The 23,464-nt window shown below is 45.9% G+C and overlaps 1 protein-coding gene across 2 annotated transcripts in view; it reads left to right on the forward strand.

Moving 5' to 3' along the window:
- Nucleotides 1-2,029: 2,029 nt before the first annotated feature.
- ptprdb (protein tyrosine phosphatase receptor type Db) overlaps nt 2,030-23,464 on the forward strand; it is a 165,030-nt gene continuing 143,595 nt past the window's right edge. For both annotated transcript variants that reach the window (XM_056409327.1, XM_056409328.1), the window contains exon 1: nt 2,030-2,126. The gene's annotated coding sequence lies outside the window, so the exon portion shown is untranslated. The remainder of the gene's footprint in view (nt 2,127-23,464) is intronic.

Here is a 23,464-nt window from a genome sequence, read left to right on the forward strand (position 1 = left end):
AAGCCGGCTGCTTTCAGTGCTGTGAGCAGCAGCTCACCGAGCCGCCAAGATTGCAGCTAATGAAAGAGAAGATATGCAGGAGATGGGACTCAAACCTTCCGACTGCTGAATATTCTTTTTGACGTGAAAGTATGTTTAGAAAAAAGAATAATAGCTGGTGAAATGAAACACCACTGTGGCTCTCACCAAATCAAAGAATTGCTTTAAAATGAAATGTTCTCTTTTGTATCGCGTTTATCTCCTGCTGTCAACGTGAAATAAAGAGAGTGTCACCTTTGTGATTTGGATATTTGGAGATATGTCGATGCATCTTGTCAATTTAGTTATTCACATTAGCCACGCTCATCAGATATATATTGGCATTTCTTGCGTGTGACAGCGCTTCAGTACAGGTTAATTATGGCTTTGGTCGATGCAAGTTTATTCATTTACGAGATAACATCTTTTTGTATTGTGAAGACAAGGTGGCCCAGTACTGCTTCAAAAAGAAACTGGTGTTCATTAATTTCCGTGAATTTATGGATTCCTTCCGATTAGTCGCGGTGCATTCGTCAAAATGGGGAAAGGATTAGTGGTTTTCTTCAAATGAATGCGTTCCATGATACGCACAGCCGCCTGGCGCGCTGTGAGACAAAAAGTCCCGGGTCATCTCCTGGAAGTGTCTTTGAGGAGCATGAAGTTGAAAGTTCTCTTCAAGCAGCTGACAACATTTGCAAGACAGGAAGTCCAGTCATCTCCACCGTGGGGATTATGCAAACGGCAATTATTGCATGCGTGCTTCCTTGAGTGAGTGCACCTCCGTGTCTGTCCACGGCTAATCTCTCATCCGGCTGTGGCAAACAAACCGCATGCTATTTTGTTTTGGCTGCATGCTCGAGGCCCGTTCGTGGTTGTGTTGATTCACACACTTTCCCACCTTTCACGGCCTATTTTATAGACGGCCCATGACTCCTCGCTCCATAGTCTTGATCGCCCCCCTCGAGACACAGTGGGGAGGTACAAAGGTTGCTCACTTTATTGTTTTAGACGTTGTGTTTGGCTAACAGAACTGCCAGAACACCTTGGTGAGTACTGCCCAGCTAGTCGCGGACCGCTCGGTGGCTTTCATTTTTGTTTCCCCATCCCACGACATCGAGCCGATCGCCTGCACACAATGCAACTGTTTTTGGAATTTGAACAGTGTTTTTTTTCTACGTCATTATATATACTCATTCTAGTTGTACATTCTTACGTGTGTCTGTGTGTGTGTGTGTGTGTGTGTGTGTGTGTGTGTGTGTGTGTGTGTGTGTGTGTGTGTGTGTGTGTGTGTTTCCAACATGTATGACACAACCAGTGCTAGGCCACTGTGTGGTGTCGTGACCCTAAACGTGCTCCCCGGATGCCTTTTGAGCGCCTCTATAAAGCCGATAATGATGTATCCAGACATTTTGCTGAGTTCACTATGTTTATTGTTGTTTATTGTTTTCATAATGCATGTGGACCAAGTTGCATAACTTTTAAGTGGCAGATTGTTTAATTTAATTCTCCGAATCTGTCTCTTACTTCTGCACATCTAATCTCTCTCTCTCCCCCCCCCCCCCCCCCCTTATCTCGGTGCGCATCGTCAGCAGCAGTTTGAAGTCCAATCTGACAGCCGCTGCCTTTGCCCGGTCCTTCCCCCCCCCCCCCCACCGCCCCACGCCTGGTTCCCTCTCCGGTGGTCATCCCGGGTCGTTTCAGAGGTACAGTCCCGGATCAGTGGGCTCAACGCGGGTAATTATTGATCGCACTTTCTTTTTTGGGGGGTGGATAGGATGGGCGGTTGTGATTTCTTTTGGGGGGGGGGGGCTTGACCTCGATTGCCGCTCAGGATGTGAGAGTCCATAGGCTGCTGTGCTTTCTCAAAACGTGGTCTTACACCTTTTTTTTCGCTCTCTCTCTCTCTCTCTGTCTCGCTCTCTCTCTCTCTCTCTCTCTCTCTCTCTCTCTGTCTCTCCCCCCCCCCCCTCTCTCTGTGTCTCTCTCTCTCTTCGCAGTTCGGTCGGGACCGTGGGAGCGCGTCCGATCGCGGTCTTCAACTTGGGGCGAAGAAAGACGGGAAACTCCTCGGGATTCTCCGTACACCGAGCTCTGGTCCGCATCTTCTGGTGAGCACACTTTGGCACAACATTGTTGCTTGATTTATTATTGTTTTGTTTATTCATGTATTTATGCATTTATCATTTCATTCCGACAACAACAAAAAAACATGATGAAAGTGCTCAATCGGTTTGCTCTCGGTGATGGATTTTTTTTAACGAGCATATTGTAAATGATCCGGGGTTTCGCTTTATTTCAGTCTTTATTTAGATTTTTGTAAATTATCCCAGTAAAACACGTGAAGTGAGAGCCCTCGTGAAATTGTTTGCTCGCGCCACGAGCTGCAAAAAGAAAGGAAAAAGAAGAAGAAGAAGAAGAAGAAGAAGAAGAAGAAGAAGAAGACCGTGCGTGCTCCGCTCGTCTCCTTTCAAACGTTTTTTTTTTCCCCCATGGCGGAGAAGTTCGCTCGCTTATTATGCACGGGAATTAAACGTTGGCCATTTGTGACAATTGCCAGTCAGTATTCCTTTCACGGAGGCTGAAGGAATACGAAGGGGGGGGGGGGGGGGAGTGTGAAGGAAGAAACATTTTAAGGGATCCCTCAGGGAAGCGCTGCTTCCCATCTTTTACGAGAGGGTTTTTATTACTCTTTTTTTATTTCCCCACAATGATGCCATTGTGTGATATTGTTCTAAAGCCTCTACTTGATATGCTATTAGGATGTATCATCAGTGCCATCACTCTCCATCACATCGATGGTGACATCCTCCAGTGCTGCTGGCAGAAATCTATGGGGCCATTTGCTGCTTTTTTTTATTGTCCTGTTTATCAATTAGGCTTGTCTATAATGGAGATATCACACTTCCTCCAACATAAAACATTACTCTCCCACACACCATCCGCTAGCATCTCACCTCCCACATAGCCACACTTGCTGTCCGCGGCCGATTATCTGGTTATGTGCCACCATTTGCACTAATAGAGAGGCCTCCACTTAATGTAACGACAGCTCAATTCGTCAGCCCCGTGCCCGGCAGAGGGGGTCGCTGAAAGGCTCACGAGCGGGTGTCATCGAGGGCAGACTGAGAAGCCGCCAAGACGCCATGGACATGACAAAGTGCCCGGGAGAGGAGCGCCCGAGTAGTTTGCTGATGTGTTTTTATTGTCCGCGTGCTGTGTAGGGGCCCATCATTGTGAGGCATGTGCCACGGAAATGTGTGTGTGTGTCCTGGTCTGTGTATGTGTGACATCTCTGCTCAGTCATGTGTGTGCAAGGAAAGTTTTAAGTGAGCAAAAAGAAAAGAGGGACACGGGAGGGAGGAAGAGAGATTATGCTAACTCAAGGTATTGGAGGAAGAGGAACACCGATGCAAGCAGTTTTTCTTTTAGCTTATATATTTATATATTTGGCTGTAAGGGCCCTTTGCTGATACACAGCGGGTTCTTCTGGCTTTGACATGCTTGTCGGCAAAGCACGAGATTCATTTGAAAGAAGGCCACTGCTTATTTTAGCTAAACTACTGCGACTGCGAGGCAAACAAGGGGAAGTTAGGAGGATTGACCCAAACTGGACCGCCGACTTAAACGCTAACGAGGGCGGCTTATAACTCAGGTAATACGAGGGGATATTTGCATGGCCAGCAGTTTACGGGGTCCGCCGTACTGCACCCCGTGCCGGGGGCCTCAAATGCGATGGGGTGAGAAGAACGCAGGAGGACATTATGCGCTTACCGGTGGGCTGAGATGTGGATACGATATGATACTAGTCAGAGTTTATCTTGTGTTTCAGGCTACATTTAAGGTAAAACAATTGTAACACATCAAAGGAAATGTATTTAATTCAGCGAGCGCCCCATGTCCCCTCCCCCCTTCCCCTCCACACCGATTTTTCAGCTAATTGTAGACTTGGCCAGGCAATCACGCAATGAACCAATCGTTTATCCTCGCCCGACCCCATCGTTTTTTTTTTATTCAATCTTATTATCGAGTGACAATCAGAGGAGGTATTTCCAGCCGATGTGCATGAATATGGTGTCGCTGATGGCAGTCAAGATGATGGTGATGATAATGTTGCTCTGGCTCTTCATCGGGCTGCTCTTTTACAGTTCGGCTGCCTCTGAGGTGACGTAGTGCGTAGAGCTAAAAAAGGTGGAAGGTGGGGCAGACACCTTATTTTGCCTTACTTTGGTTACATAACTTAATTACTCAACTAATGTCACAAACTTACTTAATTGAACCCAAATCCGGATATTTTCCAAAACCCAACCAAGTGATTTTGTTTCCTAAGCAGGTTCTGCCCAGCAGCGACTTGGACAGACGCACTTATCCCTCGTGTTGCTGGACATTCGTAGAGACAAAGTCATGACCAAGACCAGAGTGTATCAAAGACAAGACCCAGACTTTGAGAGGTTAAGACTGAGTCAAGAGCAAGGCACAGCGAGACCGAGTCAAGAACGAGACCAGGGTGTATTGAAACCGAGACAGGACCAACACGTTGAGGGTAGTGCCCAAGTCAAGACCGAGGCAGGGCGAGACAGAGTCAAGACTAAAACTATGAGGGCTTGAGACCGAGTCGAGACCAAGACCAGAGTGAAGCGAAAACGAGACAAGACCAAGACTATGAGGGGTTAAGACCGAGTCAGGGCGAGACAGAGTCTAGACGAAGACCAGACCAGTGCGAGAACCTCACTGTCCGACACGATTACGATTGAATGTGGAACATGTAAACCAGAGGACCTCCTCGAATTGATCTGAAAGATCTACATTCCCATAAAAACAAACTGGCAGAAAACAAATGAGGATTCTTCTTTATTCACCTCTTTATTGACATCAAACATATACAGTATATCTGTATGTGTGTGTGTGTGTGTGTGTGTGTGTGTGTGTGTGTAGGTGTGTGTGTGTGTGTGTGTGTGTGTGTGTGTGTGTGTGTGTGTGTGTATGCATCTACTATGAGAAACATTCACAATGTTAACAAATAATAAGGCAAAAATCCAGAGTCCCCTTTTGACAGAGACCAAGTCGAATAAATATGTAGTCCATTACGAGATGAGGCCGAGACCTTCACGGAAATGGTCTTCTCGAGACAAGTCTCGAGTGCATTGGCAAAATGTGGGCAGCCAGATGCATTACGTCACGGTGGGAACGGTGGCACGGCGCTGCAGTCTGGAGCGGGGCGCTCCATCCGACACCAGAATAGGATCAAGAGGACTTGATTTCCCAGAATGCTCCTCACTCTTTAAGAGCTGCATGACTTCTATTGGAGAAGAGGCAAGCACGGAGCTTAGGGTGGGGAGGGTATGGAGGGGAGGGGGCTCTCTCAAGAAGCAGACAAAGTGGAGCGTGTTCCGAGAGAGAGAGAGAGAGAGAGAGAATGGATCCGCTTGTATCTGGTGTTGCTGTTGAGATGGCGGGCTGGCAGCATCATCGCAGCTTTAAGAACATGACAGTCGGTGCAAAATGATAGCGGCATTCAAATCCAATCCCGATCTCTCCTCGTGACAGATTGTGTGTGTGTGTGTGTGTTTGTTTTTCTTTAATTTCTTGTCGATATTTTTTCTTTTGTTTCTTGCTCCCTGAGATTAAACACACAGTAAATCACACTTAACAGCTGTACTTGACGCATTCTTATCTTTTGACAAGGGCCATGACGAAAGAAGCGTCCTCAAAAGTATCCCCCCCCCCCAAAAAAAGTGCGTCGCAATGCAAGCCTCTGGTTGCAGTCGCCCACACTCTCAGGTGAAACCTTACCGTGTGTCACGGAATCTGAGCACACACACACACACACACACACACACACACACATACAGTTTTAGGCAGGGACTGCCCTGGTGTTGTGGCGCCAAACCAAAGATATGCCGAACACATGTGATAACGAGGTTGAAGTTAGTTAGGATTCTTAGCAGCGCCTCAACCTCCTAACACCCCTCTCTAAATCTGATTCATCCCAAAAATTTGATGTTTTTCCAAGAGAGGGAGATGAAAACATTATCACTCTCCCTTTTCCCTTTTTCTCTCACTCCCTTCTTTCCTTGCCAAATACAGTTGAGCTCCCCACCACCGACACAAACACACACACACACACACACACACACACACACACACCCTTTCTATTACTCTCACACACTATCTGTTTCACACCCTGCTTCCTCTCTCCCAGTTCTCTCACATCTCTCTCTTCTCTCCTCCCCTGGCACCTCGATGTGTTTCTCTTTAATTGAGATGCATTTCAATGTGGTGCAAATTAGCTTTTCTTCAGCTCCAGTCTAAACTTGCAACCTGTGCGCGTGCAAGTATATATGTTTGTGTGTGCGTATGTGTCTGTGTGTGCGAACGTTTAATCTATACATATGTGTGTGTGCACATGTGAAAATAATTCCCACAGTCGACCGTGAAGGCGCTACCTTCCTGCTTCGGTTTCTCCAACGCATCTTCTGGCGCCTCCTTCACCCTCCCACAAAGACGTACACTTTTAGAACAGCTTTAATAACATTTGCTGGTTTGTTGGACTCCTTTTAGTTTCTGTCTCTTGGCTCCCCCCCCCCACCCCCTGCCCCTTCTTCGGATTTGCATTCAGTTTCAAGTTTCAAGTTTCAAGTTTTTATTGTCACATCCCCTTTTATACAAGTATAATCGGTTCGTGAAATTCTTATGTGCAAAACACCCGACAGCAGTAGCAGACTAAAAAAAGAATAAGAATGAGAATAAACTATACAATATCCACACACAAAAAAGAAGAAAGTATTAACAATATATATATAAAACAGTGTAATAGAATATACATCATGACAATATATATATATAAAACAATGTAATAAAATATACACTTTTTTGAGACTATATATATATATATATGTATATACATACAATATATATATACAATATATATATATATAAACAATGTAATAAAATATACACCATGGCCATAGATATTCAGATAAGTGCCTCTGAGAGATGACAGTGCATGGCAGCTCATTAGGGAGCGGGCCGGGAATCAGGAGGGTCAGGGTTTTTTTCTTCTTTGAGAGAGAGACTTGTTTCAGTTATGCAATGCTTGTCCTCCCCAGCTGATCCGCTGCTGTTGGTGTTTTGCTTAAGGGGAAACAGGCTGGCTGCTGATGTTCTGTATTCTGTACACTGGGAAGGAGGGCACAGTGTAATGGAGGGGGCTAAAGTATTACAAATAGAGTTTGTATTAGTCACAAGCAACGCATTGGCAAATAAAGGGGTTGGAGTGAGTTTCCTCCTCTTTTGAGAAACTCGAAAAGGATTTAAAAGTTTGATTTCGAGGTTTCCAGCATTTCTGCTATGTGACCACAGTTTAGGATTTCTGACCGTTCTCTAATCTTTGCTCGTTCATGCCTCCGCGCTGGCGAAAGGCCGGGGCCGAATGCATTGAGGTTTCGGGGGTTTCACCGTCTGGTGCATTCTTGCGAAAGAGAACTCATCAGCCTCTTGGGGTCAAAGGTCACCGTGACCCCACATCCGTCCCATTCAACGTGATATCTCAGGAACGCCTCGGGTGAGCTTCTTCGAAGTTGGCGGAACTCTTCACCTTCACTCAAGGTTGGACTGGTTTGAATCTGGTGGTCGGGGATCAACGTTTTCTGGCCATCGCTCAAGAATTCATCGGCTAATTAAGTCAATTTCTCACAAACGTCTAATTGGGTAAAATGATGAAGCGTTGACATTTTGGATGTGAACTGCAGCGTGACAGTCGTACAACCGCGGTAGCTCGAGGAGGTAATTCTAGTTGAATAGCGACTGGATTGATTGAACTCAGAAAAACAATCTATGGTGATTTTTCTGCCGGTGCGTGGCTGCAAGGAGACGTAGCTTCATGCCAAAGAGTCGGGAAACTGCGGAATTAGAGGGATCGGCGTGCAAGTTTGAAAACTTGAAATAATCTCACCCACAGGCTGATCGTGGAATATGCCTACTACCAACTATTCATACACTCTGTCATATTCATTGATTGTGTTGTTACTGTGTATTCAATTGTGTATAATGATTCCTTCTGTACACATTACATCTATTGCACCTGTCCATCCTGGAGAGGGATCCTCCTCTGTTCTCTCCTGAAGGTTTCTTCCTTTTTTTCCCCTGTGAAGGGTTGTTTGGGAGTTTTTCCTGATCCGATGTGAGGTTTTGGGACAGAGATGTCTATATGTACAGATTGTAAAGCACTCTGAGACAAATTTGTGAAAATGGGCTATACAAATAAACTGAATTGAATTGAATTGAATTGATACCGCCAGCTTCGATCCCGAAGACACAAAGATCTGAGTATCTAGAAGCAGGTCTTTGCCGGGTGGTCCCTGGTGGTCTCGCGTGCGTGCGGCGCAAGACAGCAAGAGGACTCGTTAGAGAGAGTGATGCTGACAGTGGGGTGACCTTGGGGCTCCCAGTCTTCTTCCTGTCGATGAAGGGGATGACTTAGTGCCTCCCTCTCCGCCCATGATGGCTCATTTATTATCATTAGGCACACAGTCAAAACGACAGCGCTCGGGCCCCCTTCGAAAGAACAGAGCGCTTCGCCTTCGAATGAGAGTGAGAGACGGCGGCGGAGAAAGGAGACGTCTTACATCTCTTGCGATAGAAGCTGCAAGTTTGTCACAGGTGCGCAGGCCGGTCCCGAATGCGCGTTCCTCCGTATTGCGCCGCGCCGTAAGCGATGGCTTTCGTGCCACAGCCCTAACCTTACGCCACCTCAGCCAGCCAGCGAGCAGCGGCAGTGGTATATGGGGGCATCGAGGCCGCCTCCGTGCTGTCGTTTCTCAGCGTGATGGATGGAGACATCTGCGGGGCCAGTCAATACCCAATCTGAGCCCCACTGTCCTGATTTAAGATACAGCATCACCCAGGTGACACCCTCGGAGAGCACGCCACTTTAATCACTCCGAGCGTCAACCCTCGGCGCTGCCAAGATTGCTGTGTACGTGTGTGTGTGTGTGTGTGTAGGCGGTGCGGTGTGCACGTGTGTGTGTTTGTGTGTGTGTGTTTGTATTAGTATCTCACTCAGTCAAGCACTGCTGTAATCACACAGCAATCGGCAAGTGCCGACGCTTCTGACAGAGTTAACCTTTCTTAAAATTTATTTAAAGGGAGTATCATAAATAACGGTTACGCGGAGGAGGGGGGCACGGGGTTTGCTCGACGTGTAGCTTGAGCAGGAACATAAAACATACGTGAAGAGTTATGTAACGGGGGGCCGGAGCCTTGTGTAAACTCAAAGAGTTCTCATTTTTATATGTTTGAAATTGCTTGGACAAATGGAGGAAATGTCATTTACGCCGTAAAAAAAAAGAAGAAAAAGGATGGAGGATGGAAGCGAGGGAAAACAAATGTTCCTGAACATTAACCGGTTACCTAAACGAACCAATAAAAATGTGACTCTTTTATTGGACATGGCTGCATAAATATAAGATTCTGGCCTCCTTCAATGTGTACAGTCTCACCCGCTGTCTCAGATTACGGAGTGCGTCATGCGGGGCGAGAACGTCGTGGTAATCAAAGGAAGCGAGATTGTGTTTGTGTGAGCGAGCGGCCGGACATCGCTACTTTATCGCAGAGTAATTTGTTTGCGCCGGTTCAAATTGTTCAAATTGCACCTTCGACACGCCATCATTCACGCACACGCACGCGACGCATACTTCCTCGTGCCCGCCGCACACACTTGCCTTCCTCTTTGGCGGTTGATCTAATTCATGAGGTGCCATTAATTTGGCCTAAACGCTCGTTGCGAGGCCTGCCTCCTCTCTCATCCCTCCGTCCCCGCATCCCCTCCCTCTCATCCTCCCTCTCATCAGTCACTCGGCAGAGTAAATCAGAGGGGTGGTATTGCACAGCAGGCAATACGTAGACCGGACACCTTGACTAATATACCGCTGTCCTTCTCCCTCCCTCGCTCTCTCCCTGTCTATCTAAGTCTCTCCCTCTTTCGCCCGTCTGGCTAAATCAAATTTGGCTCCTCTCTCCTTTCCTCTCAACCGTTCCTCTTTTAGTTTTGCCCCCCCCCCCCCCCCCCCCCACACACACACACAAACACATCGTCACCATCCGCACTTCCTTCTCTTCTCCTGCGCCTTCTCTCTCTCTCCATTCTTCTGCCCCCACCCCCATCCCACTGTCTCCACACTTCTGTCTTTTGCCTCTCTTCCTCTAGTCTCCTTCATCACTTTTTTACCTTGCCTTTTTTCCTCCTCGCCTCCTCCCCCGTTCTTCTGTTCTCGTGTTAGGTGTAAATTTAGAACAGAAAGCATGAGGGGATGTTGTGTGTGTGTGTGTGTGTGTGTGTGTGTGTTTGTGCGTGCATGTGTGCACGTGAGAAAAAGAGAAACTACATGAAAGCTTCTCAGTCCCCATACAACGCTCAGATGGGGCTGATTAAAAACCTAAAGCCTTGGTTTTCATACACTTTTAGGATTCACATAGAATCAGAGACACACATACCAAACCCCCCCCCCCCCCCCCCCCCCCCAATAGCTCATTATTATCTTCCTCTTGTTTCTCTCTTTGGCTCCCTACTTCTGTTGTTCTCTCTTTTTTTTTTTCCTCTCGCTTTGTGTCTGGAAAGGTGATAGGCTCTTTTTATAGCACCATCTTGACATGTCATTGCAAGGTAAACACAGGTGTTTGATGTGTCTCAGCCATTCCAGTCAGCCAGCATGCACACCGGCGAGTTGGCAAACTCCGGTTCTGAAAAGGGAAGTCAATGCTGAAGTGTCTTTGACCTGCATCAGGGGGCGACTTCAGGAAAAGAAGTCTGACTGTTAAGAAGTCAATGAGAAATTGTCACTTGATACCTCAGTAAACAATGGCATCGGATATAGACTGTGTATAACAAGTGGTTTGTGGACCGCTGTTTTGATGCCTTGAGCGTGAACATCTTGGCTTTCTGCAACCTGTTACCGGATTCGGAATGCATTTGTGGTCTATTTAACTCTAAATGGACATCAACTAGAGATTGAGACCATAAACTCATGTTTCAAATGTTTATTAAGGAAATAAATCAAGACAGAAGTAGAGTCATAGACTTCTATACAATGCTCACCCTGCAATGTCAAAATGTAAGCTGCGGAAAAAGAACGTATTCTTCCCGACGTACATTGGAAGCGAACAGAAAAGAGTGTCACACACCCGAGACTCCCTCATCGCTGTTCGCCAGTGTTCTCCACACACACACACACACACACACACATACATACACACACATGCATGCTTCGGAGTACCGCTGCAGCGCACTGCCCAGCTCACCTATACATCACTGTCCATCTCTCCACCTCTTGCCTCTTGTCTCTCACTGTTTCTCCTCCATCCGTCAGCCCTCTCTAACTCGCTGTGCGTTTCATGTCTATTTGTGTCTTTCTCTGTTCCCTTCTTATTCCTCATCTTTCATGGGGTCGCTCTCTCGTGCAAACCCACCTACTCCCCCCCCCCCCCCCCTCTCTCCTCCCTCTTTCCCAACCTCTCTCGGACCCTTCTCTTCTCTCCTCTTTCAATTCCCATACCACAAAGGGCTTAGCTTCGTCTCAATAAATGTAACAACATCTAGCCTCCTGTTCTCAGCCATGCCCCCCCCCCCCCTCTCCGCTCTCTCTCTGTCACTTCTCTCTCCCTCGTCGAGCTTCCTACCAGTGCACACTTCCAGTCACAAGATAAAGCAACATGCTCCCTCTGCCTCGTCCCTCTGCGTATGATGTAAACCCACCGGGGTCATCATTAGGCACCTTGAAACAATGCCTCATTCTTTATAAAGATCAGTGTCACTTTTGAGCAAAGCATTGGCTTGATTAGAATAGAATAGGTGTTTAATGGTGATACAGACTTCAACAGGAAGCATTAAAGCCGATATTCAGTTTTGACCAAACCAAAAACATTATTTCTGGAGTTTTTTTATTTAAAAAAAATACAGGAGGAAATCCTTGTTATAGATACTACAAAAGTAGTAATTAGAATCCAGACAATCCGTCAGAACCGAGAATATTCCAGCTCTGGAATATTCTTCATGGCATTTGAATACAGCGCAGTTTAGCGTGACGACGGTAAGTCTGAGAATCCAGTTTTCATTCTTTCCTCAACTAGAATGACTCTTGGATTCTTAACAGTGAATGCTGCGCCGAATAAAGCTGAATGCTTAGCGTCTAACCTTGAGACGGTGTTACAGGGTGCCTCACGCTGCTGCACAGATTGTGATATAATAAACCAACGTTAACCGCAATCCAAAGATCCTTCGGAATTTGACTGTGAATGAAAATTGGCCCAGAGAGTCATTCTGAATAGATGAACTGCTGTGTAATTAAACCGTAGAATACAATAGTCTAGGTTATTTTCAATTGAAATGAAGAAAAGTGGAACAATTCACTGAAATGAACCCGCTGCGGTTTTCTCACCATTATCTTTGAGGAAATCCATTTCTGAATCTTCCGGTTCCAAATTCTCTTATGAGATTTTTTTTATTTGTTTGCTTATGAAACGGTATATAACAGCTTGTTGATCAATTGAGGAAAAAATTGGCAGATTAATTGAAAGTTAATGTGTTTGTTTGTAAAAAACAATGGTAAAAAAACACAACATGAAATGCATTCAGAAAACCTTGTAATGAAATGTGTTTTTGCATACCTGCCAACGTTCATATTAATATAGTAAGGAAGCGTTCAACGTAGGCATCACAAATTTACTAATGTATGGATTTACACACGTGTAGAGCACATCCTTTATTTTCACAACTCAACCCGACGGGTGGGGGGTTGCGACACTTTCTACTTAAATAATAATCCAATCCGATGACGGGGCCCGTGAAACTCACAAATCAACCAAGGAATTGGTTGCATTTCCCGGTGTGAATCCATTATGTGGCTGCATCCCTGTGAGATCTCTGGGACGCGGGCCAAGTGTCTCCGGCGGAGCATCTCCATTCGCTACGTGTCTGTTCAGTCAGCCGCGCGGAAGACGGATAGAACCACCGGTCGACTCGCCCCTCCAGTCGCACCAATGTAATCAGACCTCAGCGGCCATAAACCAACCGGGCTATGGGCGCTCTGCACACACACACACACACACACACACACTCCTCTGCTGTATATATAGTGTCACAGAGTGGTGGTCCTCTAAGAGTTGCTGAGGAAGAGATGGATTAATTGGGCGGGGGGGGGGGGGGCAACATGATCTTCATCATGTTGCTCATCCCGCCACCATAATGTGTGTGTACGTACAACCGGAACGCCGTCTACTATTTGAATTATGGGAAAGCTTGCGTCTTTACCTCCCCCCTTCCCTCACCGTCTCTCCACGTCCATCACTCTTTCGGCACCTCCATCAGTGTCTGTTTTCCCCCCTCGCCAACGTCACCGCGTCTCCAGCCATTTCCTGTCCGATTGTCTCTTCACTATCTTGTACCTTTTTTTCCCCCCCTCAACATACTGGCACTCCTTTTCTTTTTTCTCTTTCTCTCTCTCTTTCTCTCTCTCTATATGCCTCTCTCTCTCTCTTTCTCTCTCTGCCTCTCTCTATCTCCCTCCCTCTCCCTCTGTCTCACCAGCTTTGCGGCGTGAACGTTGGTAGATGACTTGTGCTTTAGGAGATTTACTGCTGGATCCTGCCTCTGTCAGGTGTCGAAAGAGACGAAAAGGGAAGCGATGGAAGGTGCAAGGGGGGGAGAGAGAGAGGGAGAGGCAGATGGAAGATGGAAGCAGTACGCGGCGGGGAGCTGATGGAGGGAGGGAAGGAAATGGAAGCGAAGGACAAGGGTAAAGAAAAGGGGTGAGAACGAGATTGCACGGTGGGGGTGGTGGTGGGGGGTAGAATGAGCCAGAGGAGAAGAAAAACAGGCAGTGAGTGGAAAATGGAAAGAGAGGCTCCACTGTGTTTTAAAAATAAAAAAACACTCTCTGGATGTAGTTTGGTAGTATTGCTCCGCGCTGTGATTTTACCGAGGCTCCTCACTCTCTTCTGATAGCTCTCTTTTATTTATTTTTTCCTCCCGTTTTTTCACACCAAGACACAAACACGCTCACAAACTCGCTCGGTGCTGGACCCAAACAAACTACCGCGTGCTGTCAGCTCCGGGTGAAACCGGCGTTCACGCTGACTAGAAACCAATTTTGCTGATTTGGCACCGCCGCTGTAAACCGGCACTCTCGGCGATGAATGCGCCGCGGGCTTTTGGGGCGAAGGTTTATTGGGGTTGCAGCCGAAGGTTCACCGGGAACGCGTTTAACCCACTTAAAGACCGTGTCCACTCTTTAATGGCTCCCGAGAGTAAACAAACGCACCGGGCTGATCGCCGTGGCGGCTAAACACAGAGACACAGACTGAACCAAGGAAAATTAATTCGTTCCAGAAACACAACATGCCCACAACATATGGAATCCATAACATATGAATATCCTGTCTGGTCATTTGATCATTCAGAGAAACGTAACGCCATCCGGATTTCCCGTGCAGAGTTAAAAATCTGCACCGGCTGTGTTATCAAGAAATTGCTCATAAAGTGCCTCTGCTCCACATCCTGTTCGGCCAAAAATAGCCCTGCATCAAAACAACACAAGGGGGGGCTGCGCACACGGTGTGGACGGCGCAGCCACAGGTACTGGTCAGAGGATGAAACCAGGAAGTCTTATCGGGGTGAGCAGGGTCGTCCTCCAATCAGAGGACCGGCGGTTCGATCCCCGGCTCCGCTAGCCCATGTCGATGTGCCCTTGGGCAAGACACTTAACCCATACATTGCTCCCGTAGCTGTGGCTACTGTGTGCGAATGTTAGTTAGAATCCTGATGGGCAGGTGGAACCCGAGCTCCACCCATCAGCGTATGAATGGGTGAATGGTGTCATGCCGTATTAAAGCGCTTTGAGTGGTCGGAAGACGAGAAAAGTGCTGAACAGGTCCAGGTCCATTTTCCATTATCACGTGGGGCTCCTCGAGAGGACGGATTTTACAACTCTGCGAGGTTCTCGTGTCAGCAGAAACGTGCTCCTCCGTCTCCGATGCTTGTGAGGTCAACAGAAGGGTTAGCACATTGCTACGTAGCACAGGACTCACGCGCAGCCGAACGGGGCGCTTCGACCACGGCACCCGATCAGCAACCTGCAGGAAACACACAGACGACTTCTACTGCTGTGATTTTGGTGTTGAACTGCGTCCGCTTGATCGCACCGGGATGAAAGGGTCGTCGGGCGAATGGCGCTCTGTGAGCGGTGGTCAGGTTCACACCATGTTAGTCTGTCAGCGACGGCGATGCCGGCAGCGGTGTCGGCACAATTTGGACACCTCGTATCATAAAAACACCTCGTATAATAAAAACACCTCGTATCATAAAAACACCTTGTATCATAAAAACATGGCCCGTCTTCAGAACGCTGCTGCTTATGTTGAACACTGTTTTACGAGAGCACGTAGGAGAATTGTAGTTCTTTTTTATTTATTCTTTTAAAAGGAAAATAATTCTGCTTCCAGTCCGTTTAAAGGTAACTTCCACAGTTTTTGGTTGCAGTTTAAATTATCTCAGTTGATTCATATTTAATCTCTAAACTATCATTGTTTTCCTTGCGGTTCAAATACATAAGTCTCACAGTATTTAGTTTGGGGGTTTCAATTCAATACCTGCAACGGCTCAATACCTGCATGGCTGGACCAAATGTTTGCATTAAAATACCAAGTATTTAATGCAATAATGGTGCTGAATTTAAATGGCCTACCTCCATTTGCAACTATTGAATGTGTATTTGAGTCTTGACATCTGACCCATATAACCTAATCGTTTTCATTGCATTTCATTGTACTGCGATAATACAAAAAATACATTATTGAACTCTTTGTTTGTTCTGCCGAGGACCGCCCAACACACGGAACAAACGCCCTCAATCTCACCTTCGCACATGCACGCAGCGACGTTCAGCGCCAAGACATGTCAAACGTGTGAGCATGCATGAATGACTGCATTACGAGGAGAAGGAAAATAAACAGAAAACCAAAGATATGATCAGAGTAAAAGAAAGAGAGAGAGAGAGCAGAAAAAGGGAGATGGTTTGAGGCACCCATCTGCTAGAGAAATAAGAGGAGAGACGGGCTAAGGGAGACGGACAGAGTTGTCCAGAGAGTGACGGGGGTTTGGGAACATTGGACAAACTGCAAACAGCATGTGGATGTACAGACATGGCTGTGAGACGGACAAGTAAAAAAGAAAAGAAAAGAAAGGATGGTGGGAAGGAGGGAAGGGGGGGTACAGAGATAAACGGAGAGGAAACGGAGACACAGGAAGAGGGGAGTGAGAGACTGCCAGCCTGAGAGAGCGAGTGCAGTCCTGTGAGGGAGAGTGTGTGGGTGAGTGTGAGAGTGGTGCTAGCGGACTCGTCTGTCAATCACAGATCTCTGATTGACACCTCGGGGTCCAGCATTCCTCTCTTAGCCCAATGGCTCTTCCTGTCAGGATGTGTGTGTGTGTGTGTGTGTGTGAACATTGCCATCTATGGCACATAGAGCTGGAAACACACGCACGGACACACACACACACAAAGACACCCCAACACACACACACACATGCCCTTATATGACATAAGTGCGGTGTCTCTTTTATGTGTGACACACACATGCAGAAGGGGTTTAGCAGAGGTGAGGTCCCCTGCAGAGTCCACTCATGCTGACTGGACCTTAACCTTTGACAAATGACCTTTTAACCTTTTACACTGTCAGCAATGCCATCTTATTTCACTGAACCTCTCACAGTGTGTGAGAGGTTCACTCACTCACTCCCACTTCAGGCCGAAACACTGTATATTTATATATGTGTGTGTGTGTTTGTGTCTAAAAAATTGCAGTATTAATATAGCACTGTTAAAAATGCACTTATTTTCATATTTATGTTATACAATTTTCAATATCTCCAGTTAATATTCTATAAAGCACGACGGTGTGCAAGGGGATTTGTAGTTAATACAATTCTGAGCAAAAAAGTTGTATATCCTTTGAAATTGAAGTGGTAAATGTATGATAACAAACTTGCATCCCTCACTTAGCATGGTTGGATAAACCTCACCGCCACCTCGGCGGGGACCACCCAACCAAACTCTAACAAAGGGCGAGGAGGTGAGTCGGGCCATGGTGACGACGCAGAGCAGACAGCTAGCAGCTAGCGACCTGGAACTACAACCACCTGTCACTCAAAGTGGCCACGCCCTCAAATATGTTGGACTTGAAACCATGATATCATCTAAAAACGTGTCTTTTCAAAAATAATAATTCACCCTCTGTACGGTGGTCATCGAGGTGGACGTTAGCTGGAGAGACCAGTAAATATATATTTTTTCTGCTGTAAAACTGGACATTTTAACATTGAGTTCTGCGGGTCTTGACTCCCTTTAGAAGTTAACCTCAGGTGGTCATGTGAGGAACTGCAGCTTTTGAAACTATTTCTCAGCAATCAGGCTGCTGCTTTTTTTTATACATTTAACATTTTAAATTATTCTCATAAATTCTGCACTTAAATCTCAGAGGATTTCGATTTTAATCAGCGACATTCTGTGTTATCTTCCTCCTCTGGCTCCTTGTTTTATTATAATGTTTTAAGCTACAAGGGCCCTAATACGCTGTCGTAATAATAACACCACATGCAGCGCAAGAGCATACACGCACGAAACTAGATAACGGCTGGATTTGATCCTATAATTGCTGCATATTTTTTAATATCATTCTGTGTCCTTGCAGATATACTCTAGGGAACATATGTTTTTTTATATTATTTTTTTATTTTTTTGTATGTCTTTCATACAGTGTGAAAGTCAAGTGAAAATCTTCTTTTAAGCATGCATATAATTAACATCTATCGAAAGACATGATCAAACCAAAGGGCAAAGTGGTGCATATTTAACGAGAGATGGAATATTTGCATAAACTTCTTGAAAAAAAGTAAAATAAACACCATCATTTATATTCATGATTTTTAAATTTTTTTAATGTTCATGTTTAATTTAAATGTGAATAAGTGCTGATTCTTCCCAAACCTGATCTTGGATCAACATTGACCTTCCCAAAATTGTCCATGCTGCTATTGAGAGTTTTGAAATGACGAATATATATATATATATATATGTATATAGCAAAACATTTTTCTCATTAGTGCAGCTTCACACCTGCATTGGCAGGAAAGCGAGGACTGAAGGAGATGTGGTCTGTTCTCGCATTACATGTTGATTCTGTGTAGCTTTTATGTCTTGTTTTAAAATATCACGCTAATGAGAGGAAGTGTCCATCTGGCGGGCTTCGTGTGTGTGTGTGTGTGTGTGTGTGTGTGTGCTTGCAGTAGGGGATTTGTGACTAATGGGGTCATTATTGATGCTGAGTCAGGATTGTCGCTGATTGCAATGGTTGGATACACAACGAGTGTGCACATTTCCACACACACACCTCACACGTGCACACATACACACTCTCTCTTTCTTTCCCTCTCACACGTGCACACACAGATTTTCATTTATTTCAGGATCTCATAGGTGCACTTATGCACATAAACCTCCCAGAATAACTAATAAACTTACTCACCCAGATATCCCCCTCTCAAGCTCTATAGACCTCCTTTGCTTTTGCCCACACACACACAACACACACGTTCTCACATTCACACACACACACACACAAACACACACAAAGACACACACACACACACCATAAGCTCTATATCACCAGACAGGTGCCAGGTGTTGTGCTCAGAAACCAGCCACTTCCTTCTTTTTGACAGCGATACAAACAATACACACCGGTACATACAGTACATTGATCAGGTGTTGTTATGACAACCGAAAGGGATGACTAAATGGGATTTCAGTCTGAATTTAAAGAGAAATCATATCAATCTTACCTGTAAATATCATCTGGAATGCCCCCCCCCCCCCCCCCCCGCTTTACCAGACAGGTATGGTCTAACATCGGATATGATATACGCTATCAGTTACATCATGGGAGATGTAGGATTCAGTGTTCTTATGCCTCAGGCATTATGTTTTGGGGTGTTCTATCCGTACTGTACCTTTCTTACGGGCGATATTCCAGGAACATCTCGAGGGAAATCCTCTGAATTTGGCCCGATTGTCCACCTGGACTCGAGGATGACCTGATTCGATGTTGGTCGTTAAAGTTTAGAATCCCTGTTACCAGACGGCCGTCTCATTCTTGTGAACGCGGTATCTCAGGAATGCTTTCAGGGACATTCTTGACTCGTGTTTTAAGCCCTAGACCCCCTTTTTTTTTGTTTTGGGCCACAACAATTTGATGTCTCCAGGAATGGCAATGCATTGATTAATTTCTGAACAAATATTGCCATGACATGTTGGCCAGACATTCAGGTTCCCCAAAGGGAGAATCCTTCTAACTTTGCTGATTATCTGTTCCCCGGCCATAATTTTCAGAAAGTTTTCCGTTATACAGCAAATTGTTTCAACATCTAAAAGGTGTCCACTACTTTTGTGTATCTGTGTAACAGTTTTGTTTACCATGAGCATTACAGCCTCATAGAGCTCAGGCAGCATTAGAGCCAATGGGGGAATGACCTTACACATCGATTCTTTCTGATTGCCAGCACTGCCTCTTGTTGCAAAAATAAGTCAGGCTCTAAATGACCTACTCACTTGATTAATTCCCTCAGTAAACATTGTAAACATGAGTACATGGTCTCAATCTATAGTTTTAAGTCTTCTTCAACACAGCATAATGTTCATTTTAATAAATGATGGTCCATAACAAGTATGCTTCAGGCGGGATTATTGTGATTGACAGGTTGCTGTCGCCTTCCGAACAGTATACCTTCACGTATATCTTCATGTCAATAGACCATAAAACAGGGTATACTTTGTCCGGTCTGGGAGTTCTCCGTGTTTTTGACCTCTTTGTCTTAGAATTTCAGTCACCTAAAAAATTTCTTTGATTGTACTTGGCTCCACCCTCTTTTGTAACTTTTAATACAAAAAACAAGATGGTGATGGCCAAAATTATGAATTTGGTGGACATCACTGTGATATATATTTTGTTGTATACCTATGTAACTATTAATTTGGACAACAGAATTGTCTAAAACAATAACGCGGTATTTTCATTTCCCAATGTAGCTTTAAAAAAAAAAAATGGAACCGTTGCCAACCTTTCCCCCCAAGGTCGGCTCTCACCTTGTCGAAAACCAAGGGTTGGGCACGGTTCAAGTGATTTGCTGGTGATCACAGGCCCACACAGACAGGGGGACGCGGCGCTTTGAACACAGACTAAATGTCAGCATCGCCCCTGCCTCGCTATCATGAATAAACCAGCATTCGCATCAACATCGCTCCCAACAATTAACGGCACAATTGCTGCCGCCTTTGCACACACGCGCGGTTGCGTCTGATGTGTGTGTGGTTGTGTGGGTGTGGGGCGGGGCCTCATTAAGTCCGGTTACCCTCTCCAGAGTATCACAAACAGACATCATCTTGATCTCCGAGCTGATGATTATATCCATTCTTGGTTCAATAAGTCGTTAGCGTTACTGACACATGGAATAATGATCAGGATCAGAGCAGTCTAATCCTGCGTTCACACCAAAAGCGTTGCAAATTTTGTTGCGCGAGTAGATCTCATGCAAAGTCAATGCACAGACGTGAATGGTTGCAAATGACGCACACTTTTGACAGGCAATTTTGAATGACGCGAATAGAGCGAAGCAAAAAATGAGCCAACCAATCAGCGTTGAGATGCTCCGCCCGTCATCACTGACGTCGTGCCGTTGGTGAATCAAACTGGCTGCTGCCGCTCTTCATGGAGCTGGAAGCGGCAGTCATTCAGACGGAGTCGGTGAAACTCACCGAGCTGTGTGAGCCTAAGGGTGATGTTATGAACCCAGACACGATGTCGTTAGATGTTCCGATGTTTGTGGGAGGTCCACAAAAAGTATCAAGCAGAAATAGTGGTTAGTTCTTCCATGGTCGATGAAGGAAATGATAACTGTTTCCACAGAGTAAAGCCACAGAGATAAGCCACGCCCCCTCTAAGACACAAATGACACCCCTTTTGGTGTGAACGCAGCATCAGACAGTTTTATTATTATAATATGTTTGGTTACGGCGGTGGTTACAATATGCCTTTTTATTTATTCAGCTGCGTTCCACCTTTCTGTGTTTCCGGTTGTTTCCGGGCGTGACACTCTTCAGCAAAATTCTTCCTAATAACAATTTAGGAGTGTAGCCTCAAGTAATAATCCAACTGTGAGAGGAATGTCACACAGTGTGTGTGTGTGTGCGTGTGTTTCCAGCTCTATGTGCCATAGATGGCAATGTTCATTGTTCCCTGAAAGCAACTACTTTCTAAATCAGGTCTTTTATGAAGTTCTGTTGCTCTGGGCAGACCATTAACATTTCATGCCACCCTGGCTCACTTTCTTCCCAGCTTCTGTGGACATTAAGAAGAAGTTCCCTCTTTGAATGATCCCCGCTGCAGTTTGTAAGAAGCCCACCACAGTGGTTGTTTATTTACTTCTGAGGTGTAAAAAGTTGCCAAACAGATGTTGACCGTGACCTCAACCTTTTGCACACAAATTCTGGTTTGAATATCCATTTGGACAAAGTTATTTTCATAGTGCCCGTGGATGAACAGATTTTTTATTTTTTTATTTAGAAGCAGGGGTGGGGGGGGGAATCTTCTCACAAGTTTCATCACTTCGCCCAACTTAATAGTCTCTATCTCTCGCCGCGTCTCTTGACGCTCGCTGCTCTCGCTTGTCAGTCCTGAGGCGCGGCTCGCCTTAAGTATCGGGGATTCGGCGCATAAGCTCGCCTCGTTATCCCCCGTTTGCGTCCACGCCCCCCTCCCCAAAACCCTCTCTTCCGTGGCGTATGAGCGCGCTGGCCAACTGTGAGAGTGTGAGTGAGTGATGGGAGAGCATAAGCCCCCCTCTCATGCGCTCCGTTTGAAATAAAGCGACAGATAATCGCAGGGCTCTGGCGAAGCGAGCTCATCTGAGCGCCAATCGATACGGGTGCCATAGCTTCAAAGCAACCCTTCAAAGAGGGGAGAAATAGCCATATGCTCTACGTGCTCCACGTGTGTGTGCGCATGTGTGTGTGTGTGTGTGTGCATGTGTGAGATAGAGGGAGGGTGAGAAATGTGTGCACAGAGAGAGAGATTGGGAGTGAGAAAACAAAAGCAGGGGAGGGAGAGAGTCTCTGTGCAGATGAGAACAATTTTCATTTGCGAACGTTATCATATCAGAGTTTGACACGCGATGCAACGTAGCTGTTTAAATTGGACAAAATCGTTGTTTTCGTTAGCCGGTGATCTCCTGATATTACGGCTCTGTCATCTTTTATTCAGCGAACCAGCAGCAGCTGTGGCCTTTGTTAAGAAAATAGGGCTGGAAGGAGACGCACATGTACGCACGCACACGCACACACACACACACACACACACACACACACACACATACACGTCTAATGCACTTACACTGAAACAGAGCGAAAGAGAGAGAGAGAGTGTGTGTGTGTGTGTGTGTGTATGTGTGTGTGAGAGAGAATAGACTCTACAGTGTACCGAGAGACAGAAGCGCGAGGACTGTATTGCGAATGACGGAGTGAGAAAAGAGAGAAGGAGGTGTGCCGAAGACGTGTTTGTATGTGAGACTAAGGGAGGGGGAGGGGGGAGAGAGAGAGAAACCCCCCCACCTCTGAACAAAAAAGCATGCTGTGTTTAGCGATGCCATCGCACCTTCTTCCAGAGTGAAAATGAGAATGTATTTTTGACTCGTCAGTGTAAAAAAAATTTAAAAAAAAATTGTCTGGAAGTTTGCGTGCAGGCCCTCAGAGGGCGAGCGAATATGCACCTCTGCGTTGCAACATTTCTGAGAGAGTGCGTGCGGTCGTGTGTGTGTCGCCATGTTTAATTATCAGAGAGGAGCAGGTGTAAAGCAGTAATTAATGACACAACTGACTGATTTCAAATTATGTCCACACTGGCGGAACAAGCTAGTTGTACATTATTGTGTCTGTGTGGGTGTGTGGATGTGTGTGTGTGTGTGTGTGTGCACGCGCGTGTGTGTTACATGCTTTACTTGCAAAACAGCAGAGATGGCGAGCCGAGTAAAGTGGACACAATCATCACACGTGTTGCCGTTCGACCACTCAAACACTCATTTAGTTTGCAAATGGTCTCATTACTAATGAATCACAAGCTGCTTTAGCGCAGGCTGAGCACACAGTAATGGCTTGGCCGTCCACCAGAACACACACACAGACTCACACACACACACACACACACACACACACACTCACACACACTGACAGAGATTGAGAGTGAGTGTCGAAAAGCCCCAATTACCTTCACATCCAATGTAAGAGAACAAGCTAGAGAGCTAATTACAAGTCCCACACGTGAAGACACACACACACACACAGGCAAATGA

The sequence above is a fragment of the Pseudoliparis swirei genome, chromosome 24 (genome assembly GCF_029220125.1).
Source record: "Pseudoliparis swirei isolate HS2019 ecotype Mariana Trench chromosome 24, NWPU_hadal_v1, whole genome shotgun sequence".
Classification (NCBI taxonomy): Eukaryota; Metazoa; Chordata; class Actinopteri; order Perciformes; family Liparidae; genus Pseudoliparis; species Pseudoliparis swirei.